Raw genomic sequence first — 14,449 nt, forward strand, 5'->3', positions numbered from 1 at the left:
ACGTTATACTTTCCTTTTCAAGGTAATGAACCATTTTTTTCACAGGTAGACCGATAAATATAGAGTTTATCGTAGAACAAAATATTTACTTCAATAGTTCTGGTAGAAAATTGATATTAATTGAAAAAACATTCAATTGTTTTTTCATCAACAATGAAAATAATCGAATCCAATCAGACTGTTTAGCTGTAAGTGTCATGTTGTGAAATGTAACGTAAATTTACTTCTCTCATCGTCGAACGAATTATCAACGAACAAACAATTTCTATTAAAATGTAATGAATTTGGTTGACATGAGCGACGAAAATTAGTTCGAAAAACCTATTTCGTGCTAGAGGGCGCTACCAAATAAGGGACACATCTTTTTTGTTTAGGCTTCAAACAGCTAACTTCCGACCGTACCGACTGCCGAGCCGGGGAAACAAAATGGCCGCGATATCACTCGTGAGAATGTGCGGATAGTGTTTGCAAGTTTTTTCGTGTGTTGTAAAGAACAATACATAAATGTGGTGTGGTTACTGCAACGCTGACGCTGATCAAGGGTTAAAGTGCTCAAGAGGATGTAATTCTTCACGAGTAAGTAACACACAAGCCCAATTCGGAAGTCGAAATTTGTAGATACCGACTGCCTCTGTCATTCATCAACGTTTTATTGCGTGATTCGGTCATACTTGTTAAATGAATGCTTCGATTGTTTTCGCTTTGTTGTATCGATTTAAGTCTACTACAATATTACAATACTCGCAATGTCGTGGTCTATTTGTATCAAACTGTCCGTGGATCGCTTATTATCGCCTACCACCTCCGATGGTATATCTCGGAGCAATGTTAACCTGTCTCCACTTCGGATGGTTCATATTCTCGACGGAGCTGTAAAAATCACCAGCGATGCGGTCATTCATAGATGGCGCAAGGCTGTAGAGCTAGATTAAAAAATTTCTTTACGATTGTTTTCCTCAGTCGTTGTTTTACCTACGTGTAGCGATTGGCGCGGTGCAAGATGAGCTAACTTCACATTCCTGTAGCGGCGGGTTCGAACAGGTTCGGAATAATTGCGTCATACGTTAAAAAATTGCAAAACAGTTGTGAATTCGTAGGACATTTGGGTAGAATTTGAAACTAACGTTCCGAAAGAAAATGTTTTTTCGGTCGAGTAGCAATCATGATTGATTTCTATTTACTTTGATTAAATTTTGCACAGTTTCGAGTAGGCTCGAAAGAACATAACGATAGGTAAAACACAATCAATAACTGAAGTTGATATTAATTTTACACAATGAGTTCTCTATTCGTGGATTCGCCGACCTCGTAATAAGACTTCTTAAATTCTATCGGCAATCAGTTTCAAAGTACGAATGATACTTATGTCGGGAAAGTTGATAACTTTATCAGTAATAGTTTATTAAAACTTATGTACCCATCGATATTATTTACTTGGCATTTTTGTATTTTGGGTGGGTGTTTCAATGTCACTGGCACATGTTCAGTTTTCATAAAAATACGGCGTTGCTTCTACTACATAATTCCACTTTATTATCCGATGGTGAAAAAAGTTTTGTCCACGTGATTCTTTTTTTACAAACGAAGAAAATTATACCCTGTAGGACCCTTAACGATACGGTGTTCTCGAGATATGGAATTTACAAGGTTGGGGCGTTTTTTCACCCCTCCATTACCGGAATAGGTAGAAAAAAAATAAATAAAAAGAAAAAAAAATAAAGTTACCGTTAGAGGGTTAAAAACGGCACGTTATGCGAAGGTATTTGGGAGCGGAGGCCAGATATTCTTTGCTAGTTCTGAAGACTCTTGAGCCGACTCTAAATGTTTATGGTATAGAGGAACGTACGCTTGAATAAGACACGCAACCACTGTTACTGCCTACGGATTACCGCTCACGGTTTCAGCATTCCCTCAATATGTGGCCCGCGTCGGTTTCCTCTTCGATTCTCTTGTGGAAAGAAGAAAGAGGAGAGTATAGCGGAAGCCAGAATTTTTCAAAACCTCTCGATTAAACTTTGAACTTTCTCCTCCAGTAATTGCCGGATCGATTTCAGCGATGATAATTCAACCCTGGCTATAATAATTTTGTCTGCACGCACCGGTGCGTTGGTACATGCATCCTTACTGCACTAGGTACACACATGCGTGCGTAAAATGCGTTCGGTCACGTCCCTGACCCTTCCTCAGCTTCCTATGTGCAACTTATACTTAGATCTGTGCGATGGCCGACACGTCGCTCGCCTTGTTCTTCCGAGTGCGAAGAGGGAGCACCGCTGCTCGTCGTCGAAGAGTCCAACGACCTTGTACCCTTGTCCAAGTCTTTCTAAACGTCGTCAGGGTGGGGCGCGGCTCTTTGTCATTCCTCGTAAAGTCGTACGCCCGGTGGGGAGCAGTTTGAGATCTGCTCACGTGAGAAGCCTGCGTCGTCCGTCAACCCGTGGCTGCAGGTTGCGGGGGAGGGCAGAGAAGAGAAGACAGGGTGGTCACACACGTGGCAAACACGGAGAACTTGCAAACGTCAGGGGATTTTCAATTTGGATATGGAAAAAACTGGAATTAGCTGGTTTTTTTTTTTCATCACGGGAATTAGAAATGAGTTTTTAAGGTATAACAAGTTTACCCTTTCTCGTCGAGAAAACAAATTGGCTTGGATTGATTTTTTTGTTGAATTCGATTTTAACCGAATATAGTGTTAATAAGCTGAACGATTTAGGTTTGTTAGTAAATTACTAAAACTGGGAAAATGCGTTAGGGAAAACTAGGTTTTGGGTCCTGGAAAACCTGGAAATCTGATGGAATATTTTTCCAAAAATTTTTGGTCAACTTGTAAAAGTTCAATCTAGTGATTTGCAGTTGTTTGATCGGCCGCAGATTTCTCAGAGTCGCAATTAATCGTTATCCTCGTGCATTGAAACCGGGGTGCCGACTGGTCGGTATCTACGGCAACTAAAAAAAAAAAAAAAATTCCAATGATCCTTAGTTTTAAAATGGCAATTGGCTTTAGTAATCGAGAAATTCAAAATTTGTTATTTTGAAAAACAAAAGCATCAACAATTGGGTATTAACGTGTGAATAACTGGTACACTTGCCTCAAAGAACGAAATTTCATCGGGCTCGCTTAACGGCGGTTTCTGTACAACGCGTGGGCTTCGTCCGTCCCGTTCTCGGGTCAAGCACTTCCGCGACGAAGAGCGTCGTCGCTTGGTTGTGGGAATCGACGGTGAACGCTGAGCACGGAGTTCCTTGACGATGATCGCTCTCGGTAGGTGCAGCGTACTTATTACGGCGTGCCGCACGTTGCATTCCTGCGAAGGCCAGCAATGGCCAGCATAACGCCTGGGTGGGTGCGTTGCTCGCGTACGCACGTAGTACATACGACGTATAAAAAAAATGTCAAGTAATACGCGACGACGCGTAACGCACGCGTGGTGCATGAGACGTATCGTTGCAGCATTGCTACGAATTGGTTATTCCTACGTCGCGCCTCCCTCCTCCCCCTGCCCGTCCATCAACCATCCCAAAATACAACGCCCTTCTTCGGTATTATCACATCTTCGCTACGTAACGCATGCACGTATTCACATATGCATTCACATACATACCTGTGCCAGCGCCCGATTCTGATTCTCACTAGAGCGGAAGCGCATACCTAGACGTTCCTTCGTAAGGCAATAACGGACCCGCGGGCTTATGAATTCGTAAAACAGTTCGTTCGATCCTCGTTCATCGCCTAAACGAGTATGGGTATGTAACTTACGCACAAAAGGGCTAATAGCCGTGAATATTACGGGGCATCTACCCTCCCCCCAGTGATCTGCAACGGTCAAGAAACCGCACAGTATGTGAACACGGTGTAGTTCAATAGGTGTAATTATCGATATTCCTGGGCGCGAACGAAAAAGTGGATAAAAAATCAGTTACCAGCTGAGGCGGGGATATAACTCGAGATTTGAGCTACGCAATAATTTTTTCAGTTGATTTAATTCAAATTAAATCATGTAATTCAACTTAATTTTTTTTCTTATTGGAAATTGATTTTTTTAATTCTTTTTTTTTTTCAATTAATTCATTTCAACTTTTTTTTTTTTTTCATCTAATTCTTGATAATTCACCAATAATTTAAGCGAGTTAACAGAAATCTCAGATCATTTCATTGAGTTTCCCATTAGTTCAAATTAATTTTCTTTAATTCGACTTAATTTTTTCGATCTCACGTTTAATTTTTTTTTCCTCAGCAAACAGATAATTCTGGTACAAATCCAAGCTAATTTAAATCAAATTGACTTAATTTTCCGCAATTCATTTATTTCTTACTTAATTATCATTATTTCAGTTAATTTGTAATATCCCGCTCAATTCTCGTTAATATAGTTATTTTGCATTGATTGAGATAATTTTCGTTAATTCAGCTGAATTATAATTAACTCACAAACCTATCGACACATCAATTCAGCGAGTTATTTCCCCCTCGTTACCGGTATCACGTAGGGCACCCTTTGCACCAGTATGCCCGGCTCATATTTCACAAGCCATTGAGCTGAGGCCTCAAGTATGGAGGTATTTTTTTTTTTAAGGAAAAAAAAGAAAATAAAATAAATAAATAAAAAAAATTTACCAATCCATAAGAAAATAAAAATCAAGTTGACGCTTGACTTTCGTTAACAGTTCAACTTGCCACAAACGTATTACTGCCCAATTCTATCCCCATTCGAGTGCTAAGGATTTTGCGTTCATCCCTCTTCCGTATTTCGCTTTGCTTCCGAGGTATCGAGCTTGTGGTGATTAAAAAAATAAAATCACCCTCCGCATTATATGCGTAGGTGCGGACCTAAACCCGTATCGTAACGACGCTTCGCCGGCAGGTAGGCAACCGAAGCTACACCTGTGGTGCCTGAATTGCGTGTAAAACGTAACTTCGATTGCCTATCTGCCGGCGAAGCGTCGTTCGCATCGTTAACCCTAAAGTATAGATAGATACGTACCCTACCTACCTACCTACCTATACGATCAATAACCGACAACGAACGAAAGGCGAGAATCTAACATCAGATATGCGAGAAAGGACGGGATCGCCTCTTACCCTCTTCGAACCGCGGTATTTCACTTATATTACATGTATATGCACGTACGAAACAGCTTCGAGGTAGCCGTAGTGCATGTGGAGACTCGCGGTGCGCGAGAGTACGTAACAGGAAATAATGTGGCATGAATATTAACGAGTCGCCTCGGGCGCGACCCGGTCGCTCAGAGTTGCGCGAGTGCAACGTAGTGCCTGTCTTAGCTTCGTAATATGCATATTTTGCCTATAGTCGCATAAGGCGAACGGGAGATAAAGCGATTCCTGCGACCAGATTCGCATGTCGCGAAGTGTGCGTCAGATACGAGGTTGAAGTTAGTAACGTTATCCTAACTTCTTTCTTTAGAGAAAATCGCTATGATTTTTTTACTTAATTTCAATTCCTCAGCACGAATCGTTGTGGTAACGTTACTAACTTCAAGATGATCGACGGATGTTGATCTACACAGAGGACGGTTGGTTATATAACGTAGCCGAAAACACGTTCAGGACGATCGAATCTGATCGTGTACATTCTATACTCGGGTGATATTGCGATTTCCTTTCGGGCAACTTGTCCTACGGCTGGTTTATATTGGTCATGATAACCTGACCTTGGAAGTAGAGAATCTAACTGCAGAATTTCGAATAACAATCGACAACGTTGTAGTTGACAAAGATGCCACACCCTGGGTGGGACGGTCGAGCTTGGTAGATGTCGGTGTCCCTTCAATCGCAAGTCCAAGCACGACGTACTTCGACCGGTGCTCGCGTATAATACTTGGAAGAGCAAGACGACGACCCAGCCCATTTTTCTTTATTCGCGTATCCACATCCGTGTCCGCATATTGCGTACGATATGTTGGATTCGAGGCGTTTGGAGGTAATTTCAATGAGATCTCTCACGATTAGGTATATAATAGATTTTTATTGTATTGTAATAACAAATTTTTTACCGAAAAAGAAGGAAAGAGCGGTTGAATTAAAATCATGAGCATGTAATACGTAGTAACTTTAGTCTGGAACGACTCACATACGTCTAACTGTACTGGCTAACTCTGTGTCATGGCTTACGCATTGAATATAGTTCAAGTTTCAACACAATATCTCCTGTCTTCACCTTGGAATATGGGTGTAAGTAGACATCATCGACTCATGGGAACGTTATTATTCCGAGATGTTACGTATATTTCACGCAATATGTGTACGTCTTACACGAAGGGTTCCAATAGGCAATAATTCTTTTATTTCAGCCCTTCCATCTTACCTACAGTTAGTCGTACGTAAGAATACTCTCATCTACGTACCTTAGAGATATCTGAGGCTCTTCGTGGATACGAGACGCGTAGCACAAATATGCAGCTTTTGGAAGTATAAATTTTCCAAGGACGTTTCGCGTGGCCAAAGATTAATTATGCTGTTCTTCCGATTACAAAAACAAATACACCACCGTTCCAAATAATCTGGAATATACCTTTCTTGAAAATATAATAAATGCCGAGGTTGAAGTTGATAACTTTATCGTTTAACGAAACATTGAGGAAAAAATCACTATTTTCTTAATTTTGCAATGATTTTGAACGAACCAAGATTTGGAAATATGAGTATATATTGTTTTTTTGTTTAGTTACGGTTTACTAAATTTCAGACTATTCGAATACGGCGAAATAACGGTTTTTCCTCAGCATGAATCGTTGCGATAATATTACTAACTTCGATATGACGAATCCGTAGACTGTACACTGTAAAAAATGGCGGTATTAAAATCGACTAATAGTGGGCGTTGTGAACTACTATAAAACAATTTTTGCGGTCAATTCTGAACTTCTGACCGTCAAATAGTGTTAGATTGACACCAAAACGTCTTCTAATTAAGTCCACGCGACAATCTTTTCTTTTTTCCTAAAGTGCAGCCGAATATTAGGCACCAGAGATGCATCGGGCAGGGAAATGTGCAGATATTACGTTCGTTCTTCTTCCTGGTTATGAAAGTGGCCGCGGCAGTCGAAGGAAGGGAATCAGCCCGCATGACATCGCGTTGCATCGTGCCGTCTCTTGGAGTCTCGATGATGGTAGAGGTGGGCCGCGATCTTGCAAACAATGGGGCTTGAAGTAAGCACCGCACGCACGGTGTTGCTTCTCGATGATAAGCCGGTCACGCCGTCACGTACCCGAAGCCTACAACTGCCTTACAACACATTAAACTCCCATTGAATACTAATTTTCGAAACGAATCGCCTTCGCCCAGAAGCGCACCCGGACGAATATCGTTGCATGCGTCGCCGCAGATTTTTCACTCTAGGATCGAGGTACACCGACCCGCGACGTCTGTCGTCGAACTACGGCTAACTCGCATCGCGTTTAGAATTTTAAAATTACCCGCTCGAGCTGACCTCTTTCTTCGTAATAGGTACTTGTAATAGAACTTGTACTCGGTCTTGTACCTTATTGGATCACGTACGCATACGATTAATTACACTCGCTGTACACTTTCAGCAATATAAACAGAGCTATGGACATACATAGTATATATGTATGTATGTACGTGTAATCTGTGATCCGTTAAGAAGAATCTGCGAAATCATTTGTTTCGAAACGTGAGAATTTTTTTCACTGTGTAATAAATTAAAAAACAAAAAAAAAAAAAAAAAAAAAAGAATAGAATTTCCAAAAAGATAAATAACATTCAAACTTGATTTGAAGATCAAAGATTGACGAGTTTTATTTACGTTTTTGTTAATTCATTACGTATCGTAAAATTGGAAAACTCAATCATCGTGTTCATACATCAATGCTGCTCCCCCATCTCAAAAAAAAAAAAAAAAAATTCATAACAAACCCGCTTTGTTTGGACAATATTTCTACGACCCAAGCGAGATATTATAGAGGAACAAAGTTGCTTGCAGTTGCATCAAATGTGTCGGGGGCCTCGAGCGACGTTACCGCATGATATGCGCAATTGTATTGTCGCAATCTGCCGAGAGAAGCTCGCGGTTCCGTAGCAGCCTCGCTTTCTCTCACGACTCGGCCTCGAATCTAACGATTAAGTCGGTGCTCGGGTGAAAAATTAAAGATGAAATTTTCACGCGAGGAATCATTCGAGAAATTCGCTAAAAATAAGGTAAACGACAAAGAAAGTCCGTTCATTTTGTATGTGAGAAGTAAAAGTGATTGCAAAAAAAAAAAAAAAAAAAAAAACTGTAATCGTATAGCCAATGATGATGCAGGGTAAAGTCGTTGAACTCAACCGGTCGATGATGGGTCAGATCAATCATCTTCATAAATTTGCTGGTGTGTGTAGCTAATTTTTTACCACCCGAAGGTTGAAGGATGCGCAGCAGCATAAAATGAATTACTTTTTTCTAACGTACATTTTTTCGTACTTCTCTAACGCGAGACATCCTGCGCAGAGTAATCTTCTAAAGATTTCGTAAGATTGAATGTGGTCTACCTGTCGTGGTCTGACTTGGAACGCGCACCGCTTACGATTAGCTTATCATGTTGCTAAAATGTCAACTTATTATCCCATGACGTCCAATCAGTTCGAATTTAACAAATGATCGACAAGTTTTTAGTAAACATTTTAATGTATCGTGGGCGTGAAATTGAGCAGGAATTGATCCTTTTAAACCCAAAGGACGCCCATATTTCCCATTGTTCAATTTAGTTTACTTCAAGTGAATTTGTGACTTTTAATGATTTCAAGCGATTGTGGATGACTTCAAGTGATTTCAGATTATCTGGGCTGAGTAAAAAATGCTGCGTGTGATTTTTTACACGTATGTATGATTATGATGCGATTACACTTGATTACACGAAATTTCGAATTGATTTCATAACGATTTTACACGAATTCATGGCTTTCAGGCTGATTTTGGATTAAATTCTTGATGCGCTCGGTGATTTTCATGCAATTTCGGCCTGCGAACAAGGAATGGATGTGATACTCAACTGAATTTTATGAGATATCACGCAATTTCACATCGTTGATATTTTTTACAATCTGCTGCGCGTCCGTAACATTTTACTTTTAATTAATTTTACATCCAGTATGATGAGTGGTAGTGAGATGTAGAAATATTAGAAAATCGAAGTGATAATATCAAATTTTGAAACACGCGAAAATCTGTGTCACAGAATTTAAAAAGGTAGAAAGTCGGAATACAAAAGAGTCAAAATGTCGAAAGGTCAGATGTAAAAAAGCCAAAAATATTGAATCGTCGGAATGAATATATTATCGGATGAAGAATATAGGAAGCTAAAACACAAGTAGAATCGTAAGAATTTTATATTACATAAATTTGGTTTTGCATATACTTTACATCTCTACATTTTGACATTTCTATAATATTTCGACACTTTACACTATGAATTTCTGTAAAACAGACTTTCATGTTTTTGAATGTATACGATGTTGTAACTTTTATTTTCTAATCCGCCTACATTCCCCACTCCATCCCACCCCACGTGTTTGCCAAAATACGTATTTTTATTCGTTACCCGTATAACAATTTTGTAATAATTTTTATGCAGGCATCATATGAACTAATATAATAAATTTTCCAGATCAGTCGCAGTACCGAAGATGATTTTAACTGACTGAAACCGATGTCAGTTCAATTTAAGTCATGTCATGTACAATATCATATAATTTCTTCCTTACTTTCGGCGACTTATAACTGATTTCAAACTGATAGGGTGTACGGATGATTTTAACATTGAATATATAGCGTGTATGGTTTTTACTGGGTTAAAAAACAGCCTCGTTGTTAGTCCGATAAAGTAATATAAAGAACTGGTATCGGCTATTAACGTTTGGAATCTCCATTGATTGGACAATGTATCGCAGAGTTGAAAGCTGTAATATACTATTGGAATTCTCTCAAAGTTTGCGAAGGTACGAAATCCCGGGGTTCTATTTATCGCGAAATTTGCGCACTACGGTGTGCGTGTATCGGATTTATTACATAACTACTCGGTACAGGAAGAAACCAGAAAGATGAACTGTTGATCACACAGGCACCACGTAGATTTTCCACCTCTCATCTCCTCGCGTCTACTTCATCCACTCACGCTCTCTCTTTCTTCTCACCGTCGAGTCTCCCGACAAGTGCACCTCCGGCTCCTCGAAGAGGAGAAACAAAAAGGCTCGCGTCACAGGTTAAAGAGCCCGTTTGCTTACCAGATGAACCAACAAGTAGCGCTAGATGTTGCATATATGTATATACATATATACAACTCTAGCGATCGTTACTGAGTCGGGTCTCTTCTCTTGGTGGTTTTCAACTCGTTCAACTCCGTGTCTCTTCATACCCCGTATCTCGTGCAGACGTGTTACGGTAGGTTTATGTAAGAAGGAATCACCCCGTGAGTCGCGAAATGAAATACCAGACCCGGGGTTACGCAATGGAGCAAAGCCGGTATTATTCTGGGTTAAACAATATTATGTCACCAGGAAAGCGAGCCGGCCTGATTGCGTAACCGTGGTCGTCGTGTGAGTTACTTCGGACCGCTTCAACTCTTATACGCTGTTACTCGTCGACGTAAGACTCGCGCGGTAAGGATTTCGACGGGCAGGGAAAGGTAGGTAGGTAGGTGCTGCAAGTTTCATTCGACGCGCCAGGGAGAGATATGGAAGATGAACGCTGCCGTGACATTTATGAATGAAAGTTCATCTTGACGATGGTATAACTTTACACCTCACGTGAGACCGAGATTCACATCGATCTACGTTCGAACGGTCTATCCTTAGGCGTACCTACGCTGAATTTATAGATCCTTACATTGATCTTGGTACTCTTTGGGTTGACAAATGCAGTGATAACATTTTTCATTGACGGTATCTTGGTCGAAGATTGTTCGAAAATTTGGTGACTGTTGGAAGCAGTTTTATTCATTTCTATTTGCAGATTATTGTATGTATATGGTATCAAATTCGTAGCAATGATCTTCGCGCAATGGTTCTTCTTCGTTGAAATCCGACTGCTGAAATTATGTGGTATAGGAAGGAAAAATCCGTTCAAAATTCAGGCATCCTTTCCATACATACATACTTGTACACGTTATGTATAAAAAGGCAGTCTGTTTGTTTCTCTGTTGGAATGCGGAAAATTACGAAATTATTTCATTTATTCTCACGCTGTCTTCACGGTTAGGTAGAGGAAATATTCCGGTAGGTTTCAGTCTTCGTCGTGTTACGTTGTTGTATCAGAGATCCAAGCAACGAACGAAACAACGAAGGTAACTAGAGAAAAGGTTGAAGTTAGTATAACGTTACTTGAACGATGCGTGTTTAGGAAAATCGTTGATTAAAACAAAGTGTCATAACATACAAACAGGTAACGTTCATATTTTGAAAAACCAATTTCTTCAAAGTCTTTCCAAAATCGTACAACGACTTATTCCATGGTTATTTCGTTGCGTTAACGTTACTGACTTCAGTCTGGTCGATCTATTCGATACCGATCGCGTTGGCGCTCGAACGAAGCCCTTAGTCTACGATGTCACACCAGATAATGTTCGGAGGTGAAGCTGGTGGGCGCTTCCGTCGTCGCGCGAGACTAAACGCGAAGACACGCGGTGAACCGGGGACACGTGGTAAAAACTTGCCCCAAGATGTGCGCGCTCCGCACAGGAAGTCGGTCTTGCTTGGTTTTTTATCGGCGTTGCGATCAGCTCGAGTGACCACGAAATCGGGGTCCATCCAGTCACTCACCGCGATGTCTACCTGGTATGCCGTCGCCTCGAGGATTCCGTTTCGGTCTAGAACGAACCAACCGACACCGTAGCGTTGCCCTTAGGTGCGCAACACCGAGTCGGTATCGGTAATTTTGTGTCGACGTTCACGCACACACACATACCTCGACGTACGCCTACTTACAGGTAATGATTCAGCTGGAACAAATTAGGCTTACTTCCGCCCTCGCGTCGAACACCGTCGAGGTGCACCAGAAATCTTTTTATGTCCCGGTCGGTTTTTCTCTCTCTCAGCTGCCGGCTGACCGCGCGATCAAACCATTAAACTTACAGAATAATGTTGTTCGGAAAAAGGTAAAACCACCTCTTCTGTTGGTGGTACGGTAAAAATTACATTGCCTCACGATCATGGTCTTGTATTGTACAGCTCTCGAAAGGATTGGTGGTGGGAATGGATCGTTTGGCGAGACTGATTTTGTCGTTTATGGTCACCGAATGCGACGATATTTAGAAGTCTTGTACGAGGTTGAAGTAAGTTACGTTAACGACAGGAAACATCGGGAAGAAGTTCGTTATTTTACAATTTTAGAATGACTTTCAAGGAGCTGGCTGATTGAAAAATATGGGTATCTTTGGTTCAGTACGGTGTATTAAATTCCACACAATTCTAAGGCTGCATATTCTCCTGAACATGCACTGTTACAACAGTGACGTTACCAATTTCAATCACATAGTGTTGTTTTGAAAAGAAATTATCGTTACTGAGCGAGATTTTTCGGAACTTTAGGGAGTTTGGCACGGAATTCATTTTTTTTTTTGCAAATTTGCGAATCCGACATTCGACGCATTCATATCTGTTTCGTGTCTCGGACTATCGACGCGAGTCGTTGACTTTGTGATCGAGGTGTGCAGATTTAAAATTCTCTACCAGGAGTCGGTACCCGGACGTGGCTTGCTACGGACAATCGCGAATCATGACCATCGCGTACAACGAGCCACGTACCGGGAGCTTACAAAAATTCCTAATCAAGTAGATTAACATGTTATTCGTGAGAACTCCTCTGCAAGAGGGCTCAGATAAATGCCCAGATAAATTGAGCAGTAGAGGTAACTAAATCTTAGCTGTATATAAACTTACTAGAAGCTTCATCTGCTATGTATATCATTATTTGATGGATCACGAGACAGCGAATGAGGGAGAGAGAGAGAGAAAGAGAGAGAGAGTGGTGGTAAAAGTAAATAAACATAGGGTGAACAACGTAGAATCTCGTGTATTATAAACTTTACCTGACCATTTTCTTCACGTATTAACTTCAAGCTCGAGATGTTATATATACAGGTTTCATAAGTCTTTTCTTATCCCTTTGTCTTTTCCTGTGTAGTGCCTCACTTCCGGTCACACAATTTCGACGAACCACCCGTCACTAACGTTTTGGAGACTTGATAAGTGAGAAGCTTTATTGGATATTATATCCGCGTTACATACTTGTTAAAAGCTGATATGACGACCCAATGCTAAGTATGAATTGCAGATACTTTGTTTGGCAATCGACGAAATATTTTTGCCACAGCTCATCGTCGACAACCCGATTGCAGGTGAAATGCGTGCCATCGGACACCAGTCAATTTCTCATCGGAAATAAACCGGAAATAGGTTGAATCAGGTTCTAGAGTTGAACCGTTTTTAAACAGGAGTCGGTTAAAGTCTGGCATAAAGTCTAAAACAGGACAAACCGTAAGCCCGTAAATCATCTCATTGGACAACTTTGAATGGCAACCGTTTAAAAACTCTTTGTTTCAATCCTCGAGTTTGGTTAAAGACATTTTGAACTTATCCCTCAGTAGGAAATCGAATGTAAGTACTCGATAGTGCGCCCTTTACCAATTGCGTTGTATCGATCGTTTCTAGTCGGTTTTCAGCTGTTAAATATAGCTTTCGGTAGAAGATCAGGATAGCAGATCGGACCGTTCCAGGTATAAGCAACTTATGGTATGAAGGTGACAAAAGGTTATTAGAGAATTTTTTTGCTGGTGAAAGACTTGAAACTTGTCAAAATATAGCAGCATGGTGAACCTATACATTTCTCTAAGTTACCGTATATTATCGATAGTCGAAGCCACGAAGGCGTGGTCGAAAAGAACCAGACGATCCAAACTGATTGTGAGTAAGGACGAAGAGAATGAAAAAAAGAAAAAGGGAAAAAACTAGGCGGAACATACGTGCAGAGGGTCCATTATAACGCCCGACTTGTCACCGTTCCTGCAGGACAATGTTGTTCGTCCGAAGAGTGCAGCGATCGATTGTTCAACCAGTCGGCGGCAATGACTTTGAATTTTTGTGAGTTCTATAAGGATCCAGCTAGGGCTTCAGGATGCGAAATATCATTCCCCTTGGAAGATGAGAAAGACGATGGTGTTCGGAAAGGTTTTTCTACCTGCGTTCAAAGATGCGATCGGTTGAGAGTGCACGCGGTGCAGTCTACGAACCTTGGCTGCTTTTGTCCGAAGAAGACGTAGTCACGGCACTGCTTCATATAAATCTGACACTGGTTCACGTGGTACAAAATTCTCGTCTTCGCTCGAACGAATCCGGACGAATCTTCACATTAGTTGTGGCGCCTGCCGCCTTACCTTGGCTAGAGCTGAAAAGTTTGAAGAAAATTTCACTCGACGTTTTCGACCAGCAGGAAAAAAATA

The 14,449-nt window shown here is 40.9% G+C and overlaps 1 protein-coding gene across 1 annotated transcript in view; it reads left to right on the top strand.

Moving 5' to 3' along the window:
- Positions 1–422: 422 nt before the first annotated feature.
- The window catches only part of aop (anterior open), a 95,945-nt gene continuing 81,918 nt past the window's right edge, over positions 423–14,449 (top strand). The window contains exon 1 of the mRNA XM_046633635.2: positions 423–576. The gene's annotated coding sequence lies outside the window, so the exon portion shown is untranslated. The remainder of the gene's footprint in view (positions 577–14,449) is intronic.

Source organism: Neodiprion pinetum, chromosome 6 (genome assembly GCF_021155775.2).
Source record: "Neodiprion pinetum isolate iyNeoPine1 chromosome 6, iyNeoPine1.2, whole genome shotgun sequence".
In the NCBI taxonomy this organism is placed as follows: domain Eukaryota; kingdom Metazoa; phylum Arthropoda; class Insecta; order Hymenoptera; family Diprionidae; genus Neodiprion; species Neodiprion pinetum.